We start from the raw sequence: 24,536 nt of genomic DNA, 5'->3' as shown, positions 1-24,536 counted from the left end.
GAGGAAAGGTAGAGTAGTTGGGCCTCTACTCATTGGAATTCAGAAGAATGAGAGGTGATCTTATCAAAACGTATAAGATTATGAGGGGGCTTGACAAGGTGGATGCAGAGAGGATGTTTCCACTGATGGGGGAGACTAGAACTAGAGGGCACGATCTTAGAATAAGGGGCCACCCATTTAAAACAGAGATGAGGAGAAATTTCTCCTCTGAGGTTGTTAATCTGTGGAATTCATTGCCTCAGAGAACTGTGGAGGCTGGGACATTGAATAAATTTACGACAGAACTAGACAGTTTCTTAAATAATAAGGGGATAAGGGGTTATGGGGAGCTGTCGGGGAAGTGGAGCTGAGTCCATGATCAGATCAGCCATAATCTTATTAAAGGACGGAGCAGGCTCAAGGAGCCGTATGGCCTACTCCTGTTCATATTTTTTATGTTCTTATGTTCTTATGGCATTGAATACTAGTGGCCTGGGGGTCTCAATCTGTACTCTACAGTGACATCATAGTGAGGGTTGAGCACGCAGACACAATATGCTCAGTGCTGGCAGGGGACCGCCTTGTGCACATTGTGCGTGGCAGGGAGGCAGGCAGGAGAAAGCGGCGCAGTCAGCAACGGCTTCAGAGGCAGCGGGCAAGGGAGGCATCAGACACGGATGCTCAACATAGAGAAGGGTCTGGAAATGGCGACAGACCTGAAGGCAGAGAGGTTGGCCAGGAAAGAGCTGGCGTGAGGAGGAGGGTCAGGAGGACGATGAGGCAGATGCTTGACAGCAGCAGCCTCCAGAGGCTGAGTAGCATGAAGAGGATGAGGGAGAAGGCAATCAGCCAGCTGCAAGAGGAGGAGCCCAGCATAGAGTTGGTTGAAAAAGGCCCTATCGTGCAAGCACCAGTTTTCCTTCACGGAGCTCACAGATGACCAATGTCTCCACAGGCTCTGATTCACGAAGGACATCCTCAGGGAGCTGTGCAATCTCCTGCGCCCAGATCTGCAGCCTCAGACAAGGCTGAGGACAGCTCTGAGCATGGAAACCAAGGTGACCATTGCACTAAACTTTAATGCAACTGGCTCTTTCTAATCTGCAACTGCCGACATCTCTAACATTTCTCAGTTCTCCGCCCATTGCTCCATCTGTCAAGTCACAGGTGCTCTCTTCAAGAGAATACATTTCTTTCCCGATGAGCAGGGAGAAGCAGATGGAGTGGCAGACCGGGTGTGTGCGGACTGCGGGGTTCCCCAGGGTGCAGGCGCCATCGCCTGCACACAATTCGCACTGAGGGCGCCACAAACCCATGCAGAGAAGTTCATTAACCGAAAGGGATTCCACTCCCTCAACGTGCAGCTGGTGTGCAACCACCAGCACAAGATCATGGCAGTGGATGCCAGGCATCCAGGCAGAAGCCATGAAGCCTTCATGCAGCACCAGAGCAGTGTGCCCGCTGTGTTCTCAGGGCCAAACCAAGTTTGTGGCTGGCTGCTTGGCGACGAGGGATATCCCCTGTGCACTTAACTGGTCACTCCCCTTCGCAACCCCAGTACTGCCATGCAACATGCCTGCAACGACTCTCATTTAGCCAGCAGGTGCATAATTGAACACTGCATCAGGATCCTTAAGCAGAGTTTCCATTGCCTGGACCACTCTGGTGAAGTGTTGCAGTACTCGCCTGAGCGGGTCTCCCTATTCATGGTCGTCTGCTGCATGCTTCACAATCATGAGGGGCCAGCCGCTGGAGGTCGATCCAGCAGTAGTGCTTCAGGAGGAGGTGCAGGAGGAAGAAGAGGAGGCAGAGGAGGAAGAGGAGGAGGTCCAGAATGCGCGTTGCCAGCCACCCAGGAGGCGTCGCTGCCATCCCAACTCTGTAAGGGAAATGCAGACCCATCTCATTGCTGCTCATTTCCAATGAGTTAATGCCCACTTCACCCTTCAACTTTACATTTCCATGGCCACCCAAATGAGTCCTTTCAGCCATCATTACCCACAGTCAAATGATACACCTGCCCAGATATAGGAACACAAAATCAAGATTTATTGCACAATAAAGAAAGGTGCAAAAAGCATCCACATAATCATTTCTCACCCTTGTGCATCTCCTTGTACCCTCTCTTACGCAAACCTATTCTACTACTATGCCATGGTATCTCCCCTGTGGCTGCCTCATGGATCTCGGAAGGCTGCTGTGTTTCCTGTGTAGAAGCTACAGCTGTCCTTCTAGGATGCCCTTGACCAACTCTGTCCCTGGAAGGCCCAGCTGTAGACTGTCAGCACTCTCCTCGGAGGGTTGAGACAGCCTTGGCCCAAGCAACTCCATGCTTGGAGGCAATAGCGGAGTGACAGGGCTGGGGCCAAGAATGATGAGATCCTGCAACCGTATCCTTAATCAGGTCTCTGTCTCCCCCTCTCTCTCTGTCTCCCTCTCTCTCTGTCTCCCTCTCTCTCATGATGTGATCCTGAGAGAGCACGTCATCATCACCCTGGTCCGAGGAGCCTGCGCCACTCCCCGGGTGCAGCACATTACCACCGGCACCAATCTGAAGGAGCTCAGGTCGGTGCAGTGGTGCCACACCAGAAAGTCCCTCATGGCCCGTGGTGGGCCTGCCACGAAGGCAACACTGAGGCGTCACATGGCATCCAGTTGAGACTGCATGAGAGCAGACACAGTCTCAAAGCCACCAAACATGACAGCAGTAAGCCACTCCATGGCTTGTTGCCCAGAATGCATAAGAGCATCCTGAGCTTCCAGGGCCGCGGCCATCCTCTCCGAACCAGCACCAGTACACTCGTTCATCTGCATCTGTGCTGTAATAGCAGCTGCCTCATCCCCAATGAGTCGCGGCATCACAGCTAGATCCACACGGTCAGTCTGGGAGTCCACCATCGTCAGCACACTGGCAATGATGGGCTCCATGGTGTGCGCAGAGATGTCGACAATGCGGAAGTTGGACTCCTCCACACTCCTGACCATTTCCGACAGCCTCTCCTAGCCACTGCCTCCAACATCTGAAAATGCTTGGCCTTCACCCTTCTTTCATAAGCCCCAATATCAATGGGCTCGTCTGAGTCTTCAGCCTCCTGTGTGCCCTCGCACCCCCACCCCACGCCGCCCCCCCCATCCCCCGGAGAGATGACACCCGAGATTCCCTTTGCCTGTCACCATGCTGCAGCCCACTAGGCCCCGATGCAACACCCAGTGCAGACCTCTCTGCTATGTCCAATAGATCAGACCGTGTACTCCCAGTGTCTGAGCTGGCACGTGTGAGTGGAGGAAGCAGTGATGCGGTGCTGCCAGCAGTGTCCCCCTCTTCCTCTGCCTCATCTGACATGGCACTAACAGATGGAGTGCGCTCAAGGGTCTCATCCAGGCTCACGCCCCCAATGTCTTCCAGGGTGTCAGGATGGCCATGGCTGTCATTGGCCTCTTGGTTGTCCTCCAGGCTTGGCCGCTCATTGTCCACATCAGCCTCTCCCTGGCCTCGACTGCCACTGCCCTCTTGGCTGCTCTCCAGGCCTCACCTCTCAATCTCAACATCAGTCTCTCCCTGGCCTCGGCTGCCACTACCCTCAAGGCTGTCCACCTGCCTTGCCCGCTCACTCGCACCAGCGCTCAGACCCTCGCCTTGGCTCTCACTCGGCCTCTCATCTGCAAGCATAAATGGCATAAGGGCTGCCATGAGGGGGAGGTATGGAATTGGCGCATGGAGGCTGCAACTTGCAGACTTTCAGAAGGAAACGCACAGTAGGAGCTTGCGCTTTCAGGGAGAGATAGCCTAAAAGGAGGGCCTTCATTAACCATGCTGCCCACAGCGGAATCGGCAGGACCAGAGGCCACAGGGAAGGCAGCACGTCTGTCCACTTGCACCTCGACCCTCTCTTCCAAAGGTGGGAGGACCTGTATCTCAGCCTCGCCACCAGTGTCATGAGGCCTCAGAAATTAGTGCACAAAAGTGTGTCCCTGACATGCAGCTGTAACTGTGACATAAAAGGGAGCCTCCATTGCGAGAACACACACATATATATACAGGCCATAACAATGAAATGCTACTTCAGTGACTATATAGTGAAGGTGGGAAAGAAGAGAAGGACGATGGAAAGATTCGCAGATGGAAGGTTAGCAGTTGGTGGGACAGGTACTGAATTATGGCGTTCATCCTTTTCCGGCATTGGATGGTGGTACTGTAGTGTATGGAGAAAGAGTCAGACTGAACACTGAGCTCAAAGTAAAGTGTGACCTTAGTCTTTTATTGCAGGTCTCCAGAGTGCCTCTCCAACCTGTGAATCACTCTTAAATACCTGTGCTCCCAAGGGATTATGAGATTCTTTGGGACTCCGGGGAATGAGCCCTCTGGTGGCTGTACAGAGTATATACAACTCCAGATACATAACAACATTCCCCCCACAAAGTCAATACTGTAACTATTTACAATGTGAGTCGATCTGGGACCTTTCTTGCTCTGGTTCATCATCTCGGTGTGAAGGCTGGTGTTGTTGAGTCATTTGTTGGGCCCTTGCTGGGCTGCTGTGCAGCTGGCCTTGCCCGGCTGCCTGGTGTGTTGGGCCCTGCAGGGCTGCTGTGGATGATGGGTTCTGCTTCGTGGTGAACCGTGGTGCCAGTTGCCACTGGTGTGTGTGTTGGGGGATGAAATAAGGTAGGTTCCAAGGTGGGTTACTAAAGGTAGTCTGTGAATCTGAGTTTGATTTGGTCCAAGAGTTTCTGGTGAATGAGTCCATTTGAAAGTTTGATCCAAAACAACTTGCTCCCTGAAGGTGGGCCTGATGCCGTCTGCCGCAACCCTCCTTCCCAAGAACTCCACTTCAGGCGCCAGGAAAACGCACTTTGAGCGTTTCAAGCTGAGCCCCACGCGGTTGAGCCGACTAAGAACCTCCTCCAGGTTCTGCAGATGCTCAACTGTGTTCCGACCTGTGACCAAGATGTTGTCCTGGAAGACTATGGTGTGCGGGACGACTTCAGTAAACTTTCCATGTTTCTCTGGAATATCGCCGCCGCTGATCGGATTCCAAATGGGCATCTGTTATAAACAAAAAGACCTTTGTGCGTGTTGATGCAGGTGGAGGCCTTCGATGATTCCTCCAGTTCCTGCGTCATGTAGGCTAAGGTCAGCTCCAGCTTCATGAACGTCTTTCCTCCCGCCAGCGTTGCAAAGAGGTTGTCAGCTTTTGGAAGTGGCTATTGGTCCTGCAGGGAGAAGCGATTGATAGTTACTTTGTAATCGCCACAGATTCTGACGGTGCCGTCTCCCTTGAGGACTGGCACAATAGGACTGGCCCACTCGCTGAACTCGATCGGTGAGATGATGCCCTCTCTTTGTAGCCAGTCGAGCTCGATATCTGCCCTTTCTGTATGGTACTGCTCTTGCCTTGTGATGGATGGGTCGCACCCCCAGAATTAGGTGGATCTGCACTTTTGCTCCTTGGAATTTCCCAATGCCTGGTTCGAACAGCAAAGGAAATTTGTTTAAGACCTGGGCACACGAAGTGTCATCAGCGGGAGATAGTGCTCGGATGTCGTCCCAGTTGCAGCATATCTTTCCCAGCCAGCTCCTGCCGAGCAGCGTGGGACCATCGCCCGGTACCACCCAGAGCGGTAGCTTGTACACCACTCCATCTTAGGAGACCTTTAAGATAGCACTGCCGATTACAGGAATCAGTTCTTTCGTGTAAGTTCTCAGTTTCGTGCAAATTGGAGGTAAGACTGGCCTTGAGGCCTTGTTGCACCACAACCTTTCGAAAGTCTTTTTGCCCATGATGGACTGGCTCATGCCCGTGTCCAGCTCCATTGACACTGGGAGTCCTTTTAGTTCAACCATCAGCATTAACAGGGGACAATTCGTGGTGAATGTGTGCACCCCATGTACCTCTGCCTCCTCTATCAGAGATTCTGTTTCATCGTGATCCTCCGTGGATCTGTGCTCCTCTGCAACATGATGGTTTGCAGGTTTAGCAGGCCAGCAGCTCGCCTGCACACTCGTTGGAGGTGTCCCAATGTTCCACAGCCCTTGCAAATGTATCCGTTGAACCGATCACCCCCGCAGCACCAACAAGGTGTTAATGGCCTTGCATTCATCACCCTTGATGGTGGACTCTGAGACATCTGCGGACGTGTAGCTGCAGGTATGTGTGACCTGCCCTGTCCGTTACGATTCAGAAACAACATCACTTTGTTCACAGTACTTGTGTGCTGACAGATTTGCTTCATAGTGTCACTGGTGGCAATGAACGCCTGGGCTATCGCTATGGCCTTACTCAAGGTTGGGGCCTCTACAGTCAAAAGTTTGCGAAGTATGGTTTCGTGGCCAATGCCAAGTACGAAAAAGTCTCTGAGCATGTGCTCCAAATGCCCTTCAAATTCGCAATGTCCTGCAACGCGTCTTCGCTTGGCGACATAACTCGTCACTTCCTGGCCTCAGATCTTTTGTAGGTGTAGACCGGCACCTCGCCATCAGAACGCTTTCCTTCGGGTTCAAACTCTTTCGGACCAGTGTGCACAAATCGTCGTACGATTTCTCCGTGGGTTTCGCTGGAGTAAGCAGAAGCATGAAGCCATACGTTGGTGCCCCACAGATGGTGACAGCGCTCTCTTCCCCATCTAGCTGGTTGGCCACGAAGTATTGGTCGAGTCGCTCCACAAAAGATTCCCAATCACCTTCCTCCGAGTATTTCTCCAGGATGCCCACTGTTCTCTGCATCTTTGGGTTCGTTATCTGTATCTGATCGCCAGTTGTAGTGAAGGAGAAAAAATCAGACTGAACACTTTGAGCTCAAAGTAAAATGTGGCCGTAGTCTTTTATTGCAGGTCTCCAGAGTGCCTCTCCAACCTGTGAAGCACTCTTAAATACCTGTGTTCCCAAGGGATTATAAGATCTCTTGGGACTCCGGGAATGAGCCCTCTGGTGGCTATACAGAGTATATACAGGTCCAGATACATATCAGGTACGATCATGAATGGAGGTCCCTGAGACCTCCACAGCTATCTCCCTCCAGGCATTGGTTAACAACATCCCAAGTCAATCTGCCTGCATCGGGGTACAGAACATACCTCCTTCCCTCCACAGCCTGCATCAGTGTTTCCAGTTCACCATCTGAAAATCGGGTTGTCCTCCTTCCTGCTGATGCAGCAGCCATGGCCTTAACTGAAAGGCCTTCCCTGATCAGGGCCTAGCTGCAAACTCTGGCCTTTGAGGCCAGGGACCAGCTGGCTCATTAACAGCAAATCCCCAGATGGCGAATTTCCCCATACAAACTCTGCTCACGCTCTCCACTTACACCACTGCAAACTGCCGATTCCCACCAGAATTTTTTACTAAAAAAGGTGAATTTCGATTGAATGTCTGCCATGCCCATTGCGACGGTAATGGCGGCCAAAAATCGGTAGGCGCATCCCGTTTTGAGCTGCCCTGAATTTCTACCCCACCGTGTTACAAAAATGCACAGAGCACTGAGCAGGTGATCTGGAAAAGGGAAGCACGATCAAAGATCAAAGGCAGCGTTTTTGTACGGGGCTTGAAGGTTGAGAGAAAAGAACTAGGGAAAGGGCTGAATTTTCCTCTCTGATTCTTCCCCAAACTGGGTGAGAGAGAAGTGGAACAGTGGGGAAAATCAGGCCACGGGGCACCTTGTCACAAGCTTCCAGCCTTTCACCATCTTCCACCTGTAAATGTTGACAGGGAGGCAGGGCCTTGCAAGCCATTACATTGTGCTTACTGCCGCTGTCTAAGCCAACACCAGAGATCTCCAGGTGAAAGGTGATGATAGTCCCTGCAGTATGCACCCAATGTCGCTGTATGAAGGGCGAGGACCAAATAATAGGCTCTTCTCCCTCCATATAGGCCCCGCACATTTATGTTTATAGGCCTCAGTCTTGGCTAATACCTAAAAAAAAAAATACTGACTTCCTCTTGAGGCTTATTCTGCCGCTTTTAAATCTCCTCTGCCTCTTCAGGTGTCACTGCAGCCATGTCACTGCTGCACTTTTGGAATCTTCCGCTGTGACAGAAACAGGCTGGAACCCTGACCTTTCATGACCAATGAGTCTCAGTCCAGGAAAATAGGTTGTGGTTACGATAGGGGTTAGGGCAGTGGTCAGAAGTCACGCCACATTGTCAATAGGAGGAGGATCCCACTGCCATTTGGAGAGAGAATTCAAGAGGGTAGCGGCATCGTGACAGAATGGCAAACAATATCAAAGCAAAGGGACTGGGAAATAAACAGTAAACTGGATTCGGAGGTTGCAAGCATAGTGAATGGAAAAGACCACAAAACGAGGATGGAGTGCTGTCCTGAAAGGATTTGAAAACAGCACATACTTTGCAAAGTACTTTGCTGTACCGAACATTCTACAGTGCAGAGTATTTTATGTACACCACCTGATGGACCTGGGAACGGAACAAAAGATCAGGGGCTAGAACCTCCAATTGTTTTGCATGCTTAACGCCCAATTAACGCCCATTTTACCGCTGAAATTACGTATAACGCCCAGATATCGCCCATTTAGCCACAAAATGGAAACCGACGGGCATTTTTCGAAAACTTATTGCCGAGCGTTACTTTCCCCATGTGCTTAATGCCTAGATTCAATAATACCGCCCGCCCACTTTTTTTTGTCGTAAAGAGCATATTTACCAAAACTAGTGGCCATGAGATCGCCCAGCACCACTTTCACCACCACCATATATCGCCCACAATATCGCTCGCCCAAAAGAAGTCCAGAACAAGTGGAACTAGCTGGAACCAATCACAGCGTTATGGACGCCATGTTCTACATCACATGTCGCATCCTTTAAAAGGCTGCTGCGCTTCAACCTCGGGGGAGTTTGGATGTATTCTGGAGGTTGTTGGAGTTGATGTGAACATCTCTACAAACTTCTTGACAATACTGTGATCGATTGGAATTCATTCGATGTCTTCGTTGGGTCATTCCTTGTTTGTGACCAATCGGTGGAAAACAGAGAGCTACTGCAATGGGGCCTGTCCTTTCTCACCGTCTCTTGGTGAACAAATACATGCAGCAGACTCGACATCGCCGAAGGAACGTTCCACTGCATTATGTGCCCAATGTAAGACATGCCAGACTGATGAGGAGGACCAGACGTTACACCCACCGCAAGTCCAGGGAGAAGCAATCTTACCTCGACTTGCCCGACACACCTGCCTTCGGAGACTGCGCTTCCACAAAGAGGTTATCACTGAGGTATGCCAACTGATAAGGGGAGATCTACAGCCTGTCAGCACCATCAGTACTGCACTGTCTGTCGAGGTCAAAGTCACTGTGGCACTGTTGTTCTACGCCTTGGGTTCTTTTCAGGCCACAGCTGGCGACATTTGCAGACTTTCTCAACATGCCATACATTGCTGCATTAGACAGGTCACTGAAGCCCTGTTTGCACGCAGGAGGGACTTGATCAGCTTCCCTATGACCAGGGAAGCACAGAGTGAGAGGGCTCTAGGATTCTCCAGAATTGTAAACTTCCCCAAGGTGCAGGGAGCAATAGACTGCACACACATCGCGATGCGGGCACATTTTCAGGATGCAGAGTTTTTCAGGAAACGCAAGGGATTTCACTCCCTGAATGTACAACTGCTTGTCAACCACCAGCAAGTTATACAGGCAGTGAATGCTCAATTTCCGGGCAGCATCCATGATGCTCACATCCTGCGTGAGAGCACTGTATCTGACTTGTTTAACAATCAGCCACAAGGTCAATGCTGGATGCTTGGTGACAAAGGATATGGCCTCGCCACGTGGCTGATGAACCACCTGTGTGACACCCACACCGAAGCCGAGAGGCGATACAACGAGAGCCACAGAGCCATTCGCAATATCGTGGAGAAAATCATTGGAGTGTTTAAGCAGCACTTTAGATGCCTGGACCAATCAGGAGGCGATCTCCAATACCATCCTGGGCAGGTAGCTCAACTCGTGGTCGTGTGCTCCATGCTGCACAACTTGGCTATCAGGAGGAGACAAGAATTGCCTGATGAGTCTGACAGTCCATCTCACCAGAGAAAGGAAGAGGAGGACGAAGAGGTGGATGCTGACATCGGCCCACACAATCAGGCTGATGCTGAAGCCATGCCCCGTCCCCCTGTAGACCGCATGAAAAAGCCTTACATCAGGAGCTCATCAATGATCGCTTTGCCTGAAAGAACGTTGGTGTTATTTACAAGGCTGACACACTGCTGGGTGTGCAAGTCATACATCAATAGTGGGCATCACCTTGGTGACAGTTAAAGGTTAAGTTGATTGAAGTTTATTGTGTCTGTAAGCACTCTTGTAATGACTACATGAAGTAAGGCATTGTACTTGAACTATTGTGACCTTAGTCCATTTATTGTAGCTCCTGAGTGAGGGTACAGCATGGTGAGTTCCCTTTTATACCTGGTTACCTGTAATGTACAGGTGACCCCTAGGTCTTCAGCAGTGGCACCATCTGGTGGTACAGGCATAGTGTACACAGTGTGAAGATACATCCAGTAGTCTTATGTAACTGTACATTGAGTGTACAGGATATATACTTATGTTATACATATACAACATCACTCTCCCCTAAGTCTTGTGCTACTGGCCTTTGCATTGTGTGCTCTGGCCCTAGACTTGAGTGCCCAAAGCCCTTGCACCTTGTCTGTGCTTTGGCTTGGCTCTCTCCCTGTATACCCCCAAGTCCTTATTGCCACAACATTGGGAAATGGTCAGCAGTAGACGATTAGAGGTTGCAGTGGGGGTTGCGTGGGCTCTGGGTGTGATCTATGTGTGCCCATGGCTACATACATCCATTTTCCACCCCCATCCATACATGTACAGAAGGAAAGAACCAAAAAAAGAGGAACATAGGATTAATTACATCACTGTTTGGGTTTTGCAGTCATGGAACAAGTACATTTTCCAAGTAAGGTACATATGTGATATCACGTCTTGTCCCCGGGGTGTAGGTGCAGGTGGGTGAGGATGCTAGTTCCAGAGTAACCGGACAGTGTCCAGGTTGTCTGATGGCGGCACTGCGCACCCTGCTTGCTGGGTGGGCTCGGATCGCTCACCTGGCTGAGTCTCAGGGCCTTGCCGTTGCCTAGTGGTGGGCAGAGCCACAGGAGTGTGTGGCCTCCCTGCTGCCCTTCAGCCTGGGAGCCTGGTCATCCCAGGTCCCATTGGGAGGGCTGGAGGATGCTAGCCTCTTGCTCTCAGTACTGGCCCAGGTGGCCAGAGAGATAGAGCTGATCTGGGGCAGTGTCCCAGTAGTGGTGCCTTTACCCTCTGCTGATCGCTGGCCCTGCACTTAGTAAGCTCCCTCTGTGTGGCCACACTCCCTGGGGCATCACATTGGTCCCGGAGGCACAGGCTACATGATCGGGTAGCCCGCTGGACCTGGGTGCTTCCGACAGGAGGTTGCCCTTGGTTTTGTCGGCATACATGTAAAATCCGGCATCGTACATCATTTCTTCATTTACTGTCATAATACATTGGCTCCGACCGCAATCATCCAACTCGACACTGTTAGTTGCCTTAACATAATTGCATTTGTCAATTACATCTTTTACATGTGTATTACTGGCATCGCTGTACAAAGAATGAAACTGTCCCTTTAATTGTGATGGGTTGCCGGTCTCCTTTAAGAGGGCCTTGCAATCTTTACCCCAACCCAGTTCGCTGCTCGGCATCACGTGTTGTTCCCTCATCGCTGCCCCTCATGGTCTGGCCGCCGCCAACTTTACTTCAGGCACTTCACCTCGTGGTGCGGACGCCATCTTCTTTCTCTCCACGCGGTAGGCTGCGGTGATCATTTTCGCCCCAGGTTTTGCCACGGAAACAGGGAAATTACCTTCTGTGCCGATTTTCTTCCTCCGGAGTCCTGCCACTGAAGCCTGGAAGGTGAGGTCAGGTCATTTGGGCTGGATCATCTCGCAGTTGGGTTGAGCGGTCTGTGTCATCTCCATGCAGTCGAGTTGGGCAGTTGGTTTTTCAGGTGTTGTGCTGGATCCAAATTTGGGGCCGCGTAGGACGTTGATCGCCGGGGCCTGGAGATTTTCCCAGCTCCAACGGATTTGTTTCATCCATCTTCTTCCTAGCAGTGTTGGACCATCACCATCAACGATCCACAAAGGTAACTTGTGCATCGCGCCGTCATGGGACACTTGGATATCCACGCTGCCAACAACTGGGATGGTGTCGTTTGTGTAGGTGAGCAGCTTCACTTGGATTGGAATAATTTTAGGTCGTCCAATTGGATTGTAGTTTCTCAAAGGCCGCCTGATTCATCAGCGATTGGCTCGCCCCTGTGTCCACCTCCATCGTGACTGGAACATCGTTGATTTCAACTTCCATTTTCAACGGAGAACTCTCGGTGGAGCAGGTAAACACTTTGTGCACCTCTTTGTGGGACTGAATTGCATCATGGACTCTCTTTATCATCGCTGGAGTCCAGAAGATCGGCCAACTCTTCAGCGACTCGGTGAGTAAAATTTCTCTTGCACATTCGCTGGAGGTGGCCCTTCATGTTACAGCCTTTGCAAGTATAGTCTTTGTAGCGGCACTGGTGGGCCCTGTGATTCCCTCCACAGCGCCAGCATGGGGCTGGCCAGTTGGCCCCATGTGGCGGACTCAGGGTTGCGGGATTCTGGGTTCTGTTCTCTCTACCCTGAGAGATACCGCTTGCCGCAGCCTTGCCTCTAAAAGGCACCAGTTGGTTCACAGTACTTGCCGGGTTAGAGTCCGAGGGGTGAGTCATCATCCACTTGGAATCGCAGGCAGAGACCATGAACGCCTTCTGCCTTAATTGCCTTCTGCAGGGTGACCGTGGTGTACGCAGAAAGCAGCCTGTGGAGAAGGCTCTCCTGGCCAATTCCGATAATGAAGATGTCCCACAGAGCTTTCGTGAGGTGGTCGCCAAAATCACACAGTGCAGCCAATTGTCTCAGGTCTGCCGCATATTTTGCAATTTCTTGGCCTTCGGGCCGCCGGTGTGTGTAGAACCGGTGTCTGTCTGTGAGGATGCTCTCTTTAGGCTTGAGCTGTTCCTGAATCATCGTTACGAGCTCTGTTTTGGTTGTTGTCTTCTCTGGGGCTAACAAGTTCCCGACAAAACCATAGACGGTGGGCCCACAACTGATGAGCAGGATAGCTCTGTGCTTATCAGCCAGTGAGGTTGGTGTGTCTCCCGCCAGGTCGTTCGCAATGAAAAAGTATGTGAGCCTTTCCACAAAGGCCTCCCAATCTTCCACATCGGCGAATTGTTGAAAGTTGCTAAGGTTAGCCATTTTTCGCGTGGAAATTCGTAATCTCGTCGCCAGTTATTGTGTCTATAAGCACTCTAGTATTGACTCCATGAGGCAAGGTATTGTACTTGAACTGTTGTGACTTTAGTCCATTTATTGCAGCTCCTGAGTGAGGGTACAGCATGGTGAGCTCGCTTTTATACTGGTTACCTGTACTGTACAGATAACCCCTAGATCTCCACCAGTTGCACCCTCTGGTGGTACAGGCATAGTGTATACAGTGTGAAGATACATTCAGTGGTCTTATGTAATTGTACATTGAGTGTACAGGGTATATACTTATGTTATACATACTCATCATCATCGGCAGTCCCTCGGAATCGAGGAAGACTTGCTTCCACTCCCAAAGTGAGTTCTCTGGTAGCTGAACAGTTCAATACGAGAGCCACAGACCTTGTCACAGGTGGGACAGATATTCGTCGAGGGAAGGGGTGGGTGGGGCTAGTTTGCTGCGTGCTCCTTCCACTGTCTGCGCTTGACTTCTTCACGCTCTTTGCGTTGAGACTCGAAGAACTCGCCGCTTTCCTGGATACACTTTCTCCACCTCAGGCAATCTTCGGCCATGGTCTCCCAGGTGTCAGTGGTGATGTCGCACTTTACCAGGGAGGCTTTGAGGATGTCCTTGTAACACTTCCGCTGCCCACCTTTGGCTCATTTACCATGAAGGAGCTCCGCATAAAGCATTTGCTTCGGGAGTCTCATATATGGTATGCAAACTATGTGGCCTGCCCAGCGAAGCTGATCGAGTGTGGTTAGTGTTTCAATACTGAGGATGTTAGAAGTTAAGTGTCATTATACCCTTTGATGTTAAGGAATCACTAGCGAGTAATGGTGCAGCTATCTGAGCCAATGCGCAACAAGGTTTTGTTGAATAAAATATATTTAAACCGAACATTTGTCTGAAATCATCAGTATTTCTGTAAAACAAACCCTTCTGCCACCCCCCTCCCCTGCTTCGCCTCCCCACCTCTACCCCTTCCCCTTCTCCTCCGGACTCCAAGCCTCCTGGCCGAGGAGCTCCTCAGGCGATGCTTCCTTGGGAGGAGGAGGGGGTGGATGACGGCTGAAACACTGCTTGGACGGATACGGGAGAGGATTGTCCCAAGGTGGGAATGTCTTGCAACATCTTGCTTCTGGCTCTCATGTGTGGTTGGCAATGGGATCTTGGGGTGCAGTGCCGCGCTCCGGGACCACTGGGAGCCCTCTGCCACCAGTGTTCCTGGAGACCAGCTCCAGGGCCTCCACCATCCCTTCCATGTCATATATTATTTGTTGGACAAAAACTCAGTGCCAACTATGTTCTTGGTGCTTAGTAGGCTTTTTGCTGCTGGTGAATCTCCCGCGTGCCTCCCACAACAGCCAAACAAGCACACACCACAGCCACACACGCCTTCAGTCCCTCTCAGCTCCCTCTCGCTCTCTGTCTCCTCTTCTGCGCATGTCATGATGACCCTTGACCTCCTGAATCGTAGAAATCGAGCGTTGTCATGCCATTGCTAAGGACGGCAACACTTTACGGCAGAAGGTCGGCGAGATTTAATGCTACCGCCCATTTCATATCGCTCGCAGTAACGCCCAATTTCAAAAATGGAGACTAGATGCTTTGAGAATGGGCGAGAAGCCGGTGATCTGAAAACCCATTTTTACCGCCCACGCCGGAAATAGCGCCCATTTTTGAGTGATAAGTACAAAAATGGAAAATCTAGCCCTATACACCTTTAGCATTTGCCATGGTAGATGTTATGTATATAATAACTCAATAGACTGAATACTGTAAACTAACACAGGTACAAACCTGGCTCTGCTTTATTAGGGCCCAAAGTGATTACATTACATGATGGCTTGTCTTTTATACCTGCGCCACACACACGTGCGTACAGCCCAATGACCTCCGATAGTGGTGCCCCCTGGTGGCTAGTAACTCCAAGCATACATACATGACAATATCCCCCTTTAAGATATTGGTAACAGTCTTTTTACAAATTGAGACGGTCCGGGACTTTCCACTCCCGAGTTGATCGTCTCAGTTCAACTCCAGCCTTGGGCGAGTATTCTGAGTCTGTTATGACTGGGGGCTGGGTAGCCGATCTGATGGGAGTGGCAATGACCATGTCAGGGATTGAAAGTCCAGATTCATTGATGACAGCGGAGTCCTCTGATGACTGAGGGTAGGTTGGTTGGTCACTGATTGTGTCTTCCTCAGACTGTTCCAGTTCATCCGTGTGCCGCAGTTTTATCTGATCGACATGTTTCCTGCATCTTTGCCCATTCTTGAGCTTAACGATAAACACTCTATTACCCTCCTTGGCCATTACAGTACCGGTGATCCACTTGGGACCTTGACCATAATTTAGTATATACACAGGATCGTTAACAAAAATGTCGCGTGACACAGCAGCGCAATTTTGATACCACTGCTGATTTTGACGTCTGAATTCAACATGATCATTCAAGTCAGGGTGGACAAGAGAGCTTGGTCTTGGGATCTCTCTTCATCAATAGTTCAGCAGGGGGAACCCCGGTAAGCATGTGGGATCTTGTCCTGTAACTAAGCAATATGCATGACAAGTGAGTCTGCAATGAACCTTGAGTTACACGTTTCATACTCTGCTTGATGGTTTGGACAGCACGCTCTGCTTGACCATTAGATGTGGGTTTAATGGTGCTGACCTCACATGTTTGATACCATTGAGTTTCATGAAGTCTTGAAACTCCAGACTAGTGAAGCAAGGTCCATTGTCGCTTACAACGCTGTTGGGCAGACCATGAGTGGCAAACATGACACGAAGGCTCTCAATAGCAGCTGTGGATGTACTGAATGATATGATTATACACGCTATCCACTTGGAATATGCATCCACCACAACTAAAACCATCTTTCCCAGAAAGGGACCTGCAAAGTCGATGTGGATTCTTGACCATGGTTTAGATGGCCACAACCACAGACTCAGCGGCGATTCCACTGGTACTTTACTTAGCTGCATGCAAGTGTTGTTCTGATACACACATGATTACAGATCAGAGTCAATTCTAGGCCACCATAGATGAGAACTGACAATTGCTTTCATCATGACAATACCGAGATGAGTGCTACGTAGATCATGTACAAATTTCTCTCTGCCTTTCTTCGGCATAATAACAATATTACCCCACAGTAAACAATCTGACTGAATGGATAGTTCGTCTTTGCGACAGTTGTAAGCTTTCGTCTCATTACCCATTTGCTTGGATATGGCAGACCAATCACCACTCAGGACACAACGTTTCACAACCGATATTATCGGGTCCTGGCTGGTCCAGGTCTTAACTTGTTGAACCGTGACAGGGGTTCCTTCACTTTCAAAAGCATCCATAACTAACAGTAGGTCTGCAGGTTATGGTGTCTCCACCTCCGGTGTGGGCAACAGCAGACGGCTCAATACATCGGCACAATTCTCGGTGCCAGGTCTATGGCAAATGACATAATCATAGGCAGATAATGTCAGCGCCCACCTCTGGATGCGGGACAATGTTTTGGTATTTAAACCTTTGTTTTCGGAAAAAAATGAAATAAGTGGCTTGTGATCTGTTTCTAGTTCAAACCGATGACCAAACAGGTACTGATGCATCGTTTTAACCCCATACACACAGGCTAATGCTTCTTTTTCTACCATGCTGTAGGCTCTTTCCGCTTTTGACAAACTTTTAGAAGCATACGCAACAGGTTGTAGTTTACCCGACTCATTAGCTTGTTGGAGTATGCAACTAACTCTATATGACGAAGCATGACAGACCAACACTAGACGCTTATATGGACGATAATGTACCAGCAGTTTGTTAGAACAAAGCAGATTAGTAGCTTTCTCAAATGCTCTTCTTGAGATGCACCCCAAACCCAGTTGTCACCTTGTTTTAACAGCATGTGCAGTGGCTCTAATGAAGTGCTCAATCTAGATAGGAAATTACAGAAGTAGTTGAGTAGACCAAGCAACGAACGCAGCTCCGTCACATTCTGAGGCTTGGGTGTATTTTTGATGGCCTTGTTTTTGAGTCTATAGGCCTGATGCCATCAGCAGCAATTTTCCTCCCCAGGAATTCGACTTCCGGTGCCATGAAGATGCATTTCGAACGTTTCAGTCTGAGTCCCACTTTGTCCAGACGATGTAGAACCTCTTCCAGGTTGTTCAGGTGTTCGGCAGTGTCACGACCTGTGGCCAGGATGTCAGCTTGGAACACGACGGTTCTGGGGACGGATTTCAGTAGTCTCTCCATGTTCCTCTGAAATATGGCTGCAGCCGAGCGAATTCCGAAAGGATCCCTGTTATGGATAAACAGTCATTTATGAGTGTTGATGCACGTAAGTTTCTTCGACGTCTTGACCAGCTCCTGTGTCATGTAGGCCGACGCCAGATCCAGTTTAGTGAATGACTTCCCCCCAGCTAGCGTTGCAAACAGGTCATCAGCCTTCAGTAACGGGTATTGATCCTGTTTCGAAACTCGGTTGATCGTAACCTTGTAGTTTCCACAAATCCTGACAGTGCCATCACTCTTCAACACAGGAGCAATGGGGCTGGACCATTCGTGAAATTCGACCGGTGATATGACCCCTTCACGTTGGAGTCCGTCCAGTTCAATTTTGACCTTCTCCCTCATCATGTATGGAACCGCCCGAGCTTTATGATGGATGGGTCTTGCATCCGAGTTCATGTGGATCTGCACCTTGGCTCCTGTGAAATTGCCGATGCCTGGTTCAAAAAGCGAGGGAAACTTGCTCAGCACTTGAGCATATGGAGTATCATCCTCCGATGACAACGCTTTGATATCGTTCCAATTCCATTTGACTTTTTTGAGCCAATTCCTGCCGAATAGCATTGGACTATTGCCTGGAACAATCCATAACCGTAAATCATGAACCGCACCATCATACGACATCTTGACTACTGCACTGCCAATCACCATTATGAGTTATTTAGTGTACGTACGCAACTTGGCATTGACTGGACTCCACTTAGGCTTCACAGCCTTAATATCCCACAGCTTGTCGGATGTGCTCTGGCTCATTATTGACTGACTCGCACCCGTGTCCAATTCCATTGGTACCAGCACACCGTTAAGTTTCACATTAATCATTTTATCGGTTGGCTCTTTGTCAGGAACAAATACAGTCCATACACTTCCTCCTCTGGTATCTTGGATTGCATATCCAGATCCGTGCTATAGTGGTCATCATCCTCCACGTGGTGTGTCGCAGCACGCTTGCTCAGTTGCGGACACATGCGCTGGACATGCCCCAGTCTCAATCAGCCTTTACAAATGTACTGTTTAAACTGACACTGATGAGGCCGATGATTGCCCCCACAATGCCAACACCATGAAATGGGATTCATTCCCGTTGGTGGACTTTGGGCAGCCACAGGTTTCGCACATGCAGTCGAGTAGGCCCTGCCATATGCAGCTCTGCCAAACAACGATACAATCTTGTTTACAGTACTTGCCGAGTTCTGATTTTTCAATGATATCTGCTTTAAGTTTTTGTCTGTCATCATGCATGCCTGGGCAATCATGATGGCCTTGCTCAAATCCAGCATCTCCGCTGCCAGTAGCTTACACAGGATCACCTCGTGGTTGATGCAGATTAAAAAGGAGTCCTGCAGCATGTCTCCCAACGCGTTTTCGAACTTACACGGTCCAGCTAGACATCTTAGGTCGGCAACGAATTCCAACACATCCTGGCCTTCGGAACGAACGTGCTTGTAGAATCGCTATCGTGAGATGATGATGCCTTCTTCTGGTTTGAGATGGTCACGTACTAGAGCACACAATTCCTCATAGTCCCTATCCGTTGGACTTGCAGGCAAAAAAAGATTCTTTATGAGTCCATAGATTTTTGGACCGCAAACCCTGAGGAAGACCCCCATGTGCCTAATTGCGTCAGTGGGTTCCTCCATTTTGTTGGCCACGAGGTACTGGTCCAGGCAAGCTACAAATTCTGCCCAGTGCTCTCCCTCCATGAATCTCTCCAGAATTCCAATTGTGCTCATTTTTGCATGTGAAGGTTCTTAAGTTACCTCGTCGCCAAATGTTATGTGTGTAATAACTCGATAGACTGAATACTGTAAAGTAACACAGGTACAAACCTGACTCTGCTTTATTAGAGACCAAAGTGATTACATTACATGATGGCTTGCCTTTTATACCTGGGCCACGCACACGTGCATACAGCCCAATGATCTCCGACAGAGGTGCCACCTGGTGGCCAATAACCTCAAGCATACATACATCACAGTAGATAATCCTACTTACTCTTGCTGAAGCAACCAGGCTGTTCCATTGCTTCCAGCACTGGTCGGCGCCCCTCGCCTCATACGACGCTGAGGAGACCACATCTGCAATCTTGCCCCATATCCTGCGATACACCCGGGGTGGGGGTTTCCTGATAGCACCTCGGGTTAATTGGCCCCACCGGGAGTGCACCTCCACGACAAACATAGAAACATAGAAAATATATGCATGAGTAGGTCATTCAGCCCTTCGAGCCTGCACCATGCTTCAATAAGATCATGGCTGATCATTCCCTCAGTACCCCTTTCCTGCTTTCTCTCCATACAAGGACCTCGTTGGCCTCATCAGAGAAAGGCTTGGCCCTCTTCCTCACCGCATCCCCCCCCATAACACACAAGCTGTGATCTGAGTCAGACATAATAGAAAAACTGCTTTTTCTCTATTGTTTTCAATAACACTGCCTTTTCTGTATATTATTTACAGTAAAACTCTTTTTTCTATGTATCATTTAATGTGAACCTGCTCTTTCTCTCTCCTCTGCTTTCCTCTCCTTCCTCTCTCTCTCTCTCTCTCTCTCTCTCTCTCTCTCTCTCTCTCTCTCCCACTCCCCCTCTCTTTGCCTTTAGCGCATGTGTGGATGACTTGACCCCTGACCTCCTGAAACGCGGGAAAGCTGTCCACCAAAAAAAAACACGCATGCGCAGAAGGCCGTTGCTAGGGAAGCTTTTGCCTTCCACATCGCTGGGCTATCGCTGGGTCATGTTATATCACTGGGCCATCGCTGAGCCAAAAATCATGATCCAAAAAATGAGCGATGTTCCAGCAATCATGAAGGCTGACACATCGCTAAGGCTGGAACATTGCCCATTTTTTGGGTGAGAGCTAGCCCATGATAATATGATTAAATATTACATTGTTAAAACAAGAGCTAGAAGTACTTCTAGAGTCTGAGTCAACATTAATTCTCTCAAATAACGCCACCAAAAATAGATTAATTGGTCATTCATCTCATTACTGTTTGCAAAATGGCTTCCTATGTAACTATAGACACTGTATTTTCAAAGTAATTAACTGTACATGAAGTGCAGACTAGGCGGATAAGTAGCAGATGAACTTGAACATAAATAAATGTGAATGATTCACTTTGGGAGGAAAAACTGAAAGATCACCTACATCTTAGAAAATATGAAACTGAATAAGGTAGAAGAGCAAAGGGATCGAGGGTTACAAGTGAACAAATCAGGAAAAGCAGCATCGCAGATCAGCAAAGTATTTACAAATTTTGCGCCTTTCACGATCACTGGACGTCTCAAAGCACTTTACAGCCAAAGAAGTATTTTTGGAGTGTAGTCACTTTTGTAATGTGGGAAACATGGCAGCCAATTTGCACACAGCAAGCTCCCACAAACAGCAATGTGATAATGACCCAGATAATCTGTTTTAGTGATGTTGATTGAGGGATAAATATTGGCCAGGACACCGGGGATAACTCCCTTGTTTTTGTTCAAAATAGTGCCATGGGATCTTTTACATCCACCTGAGAGGGCAGATGGGGTCTTGGTTTAATATCTCACCGAAAGATGCCTCATCCCCAGAGCTTTACATGGGTGCTTATGCATGTGCACGAAAAGAAAGAGAGAGAAAGACCAGAAACCAAAAGGAATGAAAACAGTAATATATACATTGCACCTAAACCTGTCCTCAAGCTGTCCCAACATGCTTCACATAGAATTAATTATGCTTTTTGTGAAGTGTAGCCACTGTTGATATTTAGGCAAATATGGCAGTGTAGAGGAGAAAGTGGTCCTCACCAGACCACAGTCCTGTGTATCCTGTGGCCAAACCAAGAGAAATAGGCTTTGGTCTCACCTCTGGAAGTTCTGCTGTCCTCTTGGCTGCAGAAGTGCATCATTTGCCCAATGGCAGCTGAAAGAGGAAAAATGTACAAAAATGATGAGGGTACTTATCTCTCATTAAGGGGCACATACCTTCATTCCTAAAGGTTAAGTGGAAAAAACAACATTCATTGTAATAATTGATAACAGTATAGAGTGAACATGGTTATCTGATGATGGAACATAGTCAACCTGACCACATTGCAGTTTGTGGATTGTAATCTACAATTCTTTAAAGAAATTTGAATATAGCCCTAAAGAGGCAGACGATCCAATGACTCATGTATCTAAGTAATCATGATATAATGATATTGCTGCACTAGGACTGGAGTAACATTTCTTGATGCACACATACTGTTGACTTTTTCATGCGAAAAGGCCTCAGGCAGATACATTGTACTGCTGGATCACCTGACCAAGCCCAAGTAACATTTAGTCAAATATTTACCTGTTAACCCAAGTAAAAAGAGAAGATCCAGATGGCTGACCCATAGCATCAGAGGATTGAAGGTTGAAAGAGAAATAGGTGTCATAGAAACATAGAAAATAGGTGCAGGAGTAGTCCGGCTGCTAGCAGGGTGAAAGTTAAAGGGGAGGTGGGCTGCTGTTAGGATAAAAAATGGACGGCTTTCTTGTGCACCCCATTGCCGCTTTGGACGTGGGGGTCCATGCCGCGATTGGTCAGTCCGGTATTCTACCTGAGTGCCGGGCTGTAAGCGCGGGCTAAAAGCACGGCAGCCCCCGCTTTCTGGTGGTCCAGATAGAACCCTTTCATTAATGCAGAGTATGCAGCTTGGGCCCTTCCCTTTAATTCAGGGACGAACTGCTCCTACGTGGCAGCACTATGCAGCCCAGTGTGTAGCGCTGCTGAGCAGTGTGCCCCGCTCCGGAGACGTCTGCCCCGCTACTACCCCAGACAGGAAAGCGAGCACTTGATTTAGTGCTCCACTTCCTTTCGGGGAGGTAACCCTAATTTCTCGCGAGACTTCTGCGCCTGGTGCAAAGTCTTGTGCCTCGCGAGTGTTACCAAACAGGGCAGTACTGAATTTTTAGCCTTTAAGCTTTTCAGCCTCTGAAGGAGACATCTGTATGGAAAAGGTTAATTGAGGTTACCATTACAAATTAAACAGTGGGAGTAGGATAATGGGACACAGGTTCAAACTGGTAAAGTGGTTCTTCTTCACACACAAAGTAATCAACACTTGGAATAGACTGCTTGGCAGACTGTGAAGGTGTAAACCCTGGCAACATTTAAGAAACAACGAGATACAGCAATAGGGGAGTGCATGATCCTTCTGAATGGAAAAAAATTGAGATGAATCGAATGACCTTCTTCATCTTTTTGGGAATCCCATGATCTCATGAAAGGAGGCATCTAATAGCATAATTTATAGAATCATAGAAGTTTACAGCACAGAAGGAAGCCATTACAGCCCATTGTGTCCGTGCCAGCCAACAAGAGGCTATCCAGCCTAATCACACTTTCCAGCTCTAGGTCCATATAGAGGTATGGAAGATATTAAATGATACAGAAAAGTTAAATCCAGAGCTCCGGTAAAGGTAAGACAAGAAAGCAAAACAAGAGGGGTATAAGCTGCTACAATTCAATTCAGCAGAGATATCTAGAAGAACTCTTGGACACACACTTACAGTTACAATAGCGGAGGCAAAAATCTTGGATTAATTTCAGATCCAGTTGAATGATCCAGTCGGAGGAGCAGCAGTCAGGAGCAGGGAGCGGGAGACTCGAGGCCTATAAAAGGCCAGCGGCAGACGGAGGAGCAGCAGTCGGGAGCAGCCAGCTAGTGCAGGAACAAAAGGCAAAATAGAAGTAAAAAGAAATTGAAGTGTGAGGTCATAGCCAAGCTGGTTGATTGGTGAGTATTTTTTCTTTTTCTTTTTCTATTCTCATCAGTAGGAAACCTTTGGCATTGTTGTCAAATTAAGTTAATCTAAGGAGAGCCCAGAGCCATGTCATGCTCCTCCTGTGCTATGTGGGAAGTCAGGGACACTTCCAGTGTCATTGGCTACTGTGTGTGCGGGAAGTGTGTCCACCTGCAGCTCCTGTCAGATCGTATTGCGGCACTGGAGCTGCACATGGATTCACTCTGGAGCATCTGTGATGCTGAGGACATCGTGGATAGCACGTTTAGTGAGCTGGTCATACTGCAGGTAAAGGTTACACAAGCAGATAGGGAATGGGTGACCATCAGAAAGAGCAAGGGAAGGAAGGTAGTGCATGGGTCTCCTGCGGTTATCTCTCTCCAAAACAGATGTACCTTTTTGGATACTGTTGAGGGGGGTGGCTCATCAGGGGAAGGCAGCAGCAGCCAAGTTCATGGCACCAGGGGTGACTCTGCTGCACAGGAGGGCAGGAAAAAGAGTGGGAGAGCTATAGTGATAGGGGATTCTATTGTAACGGGAATAGATAGGTATTTCTGCAGACGGAAACAAGACTCCAGGATGGTATGTTGCCTCCCTGGTGCAAGGGTCAAAGATGTCTCGGAGCAGCTGCAGGGCATTCTGGAGGGGGAGGATGAACAGCCAGCTGTCGTGGTATGTATAGGTACCAATGATATAGGTAAAAAACGGGATGAGGTCCTACAAGCTGAATCTAGGGAGCTCGGAGTTAAATTAAAAAGTAGGACCTCAAAGGTAGTAATCTCAGGATTGCTGCCAGAGCCACGTGCTAGTCAGAGTAGGAATAGCAGGATAGTTCAGCTATGTGCCTTGAGGAATGGTGCAAGGGTGAGGGATTCAAATTCCTGGGATATTGCAACCGGTTCTGGGGGAGGTGGGACCAGTACAAACTGGATGGTCTGCACCTGGGTAGGATTGGAACCGATGTCCCAGGTGGAGTGTTTGCTCATGCTGTTGGGGAGGAGTTAAACTAATATGGCAGGGGTATGGGAACCTATGCAGGGAGGCAGAGGGAAGTAAAAAGAGGGCAGAAACAAAAGGTAGGAAGGAGAAAAGTAAGAGTGGAGGGCAGAGACATCAAGGGCAAAAATCAAAAAGGACCACATTACAACATCATTCTAAAAGGAAAAAGAGTGCTAAAAAGAACAAGCCTGAAGGCTCTGAGTCTCAATGCAAGGAG

This window comes from Pristiophorus japonicus, chromosome 1, assembly GCF_044704955.1.
Source record: "Pristiophorus japonicus isolate sPriJap1 chromosome 1, sPriJap1.hap1, whole genome shotgun sequence".
NCBI classification, from domain to species: Eukaryota; Metazoa; Chordata; class Chondrichthyes; family Pristiophoridae; genus Pristiophorus; species Pristiophorus japonicus.
The sequence above is the reverse complement of the archived record's forward strand: the minus strand, read 5'-3'. Positions refer to the sequence as shown.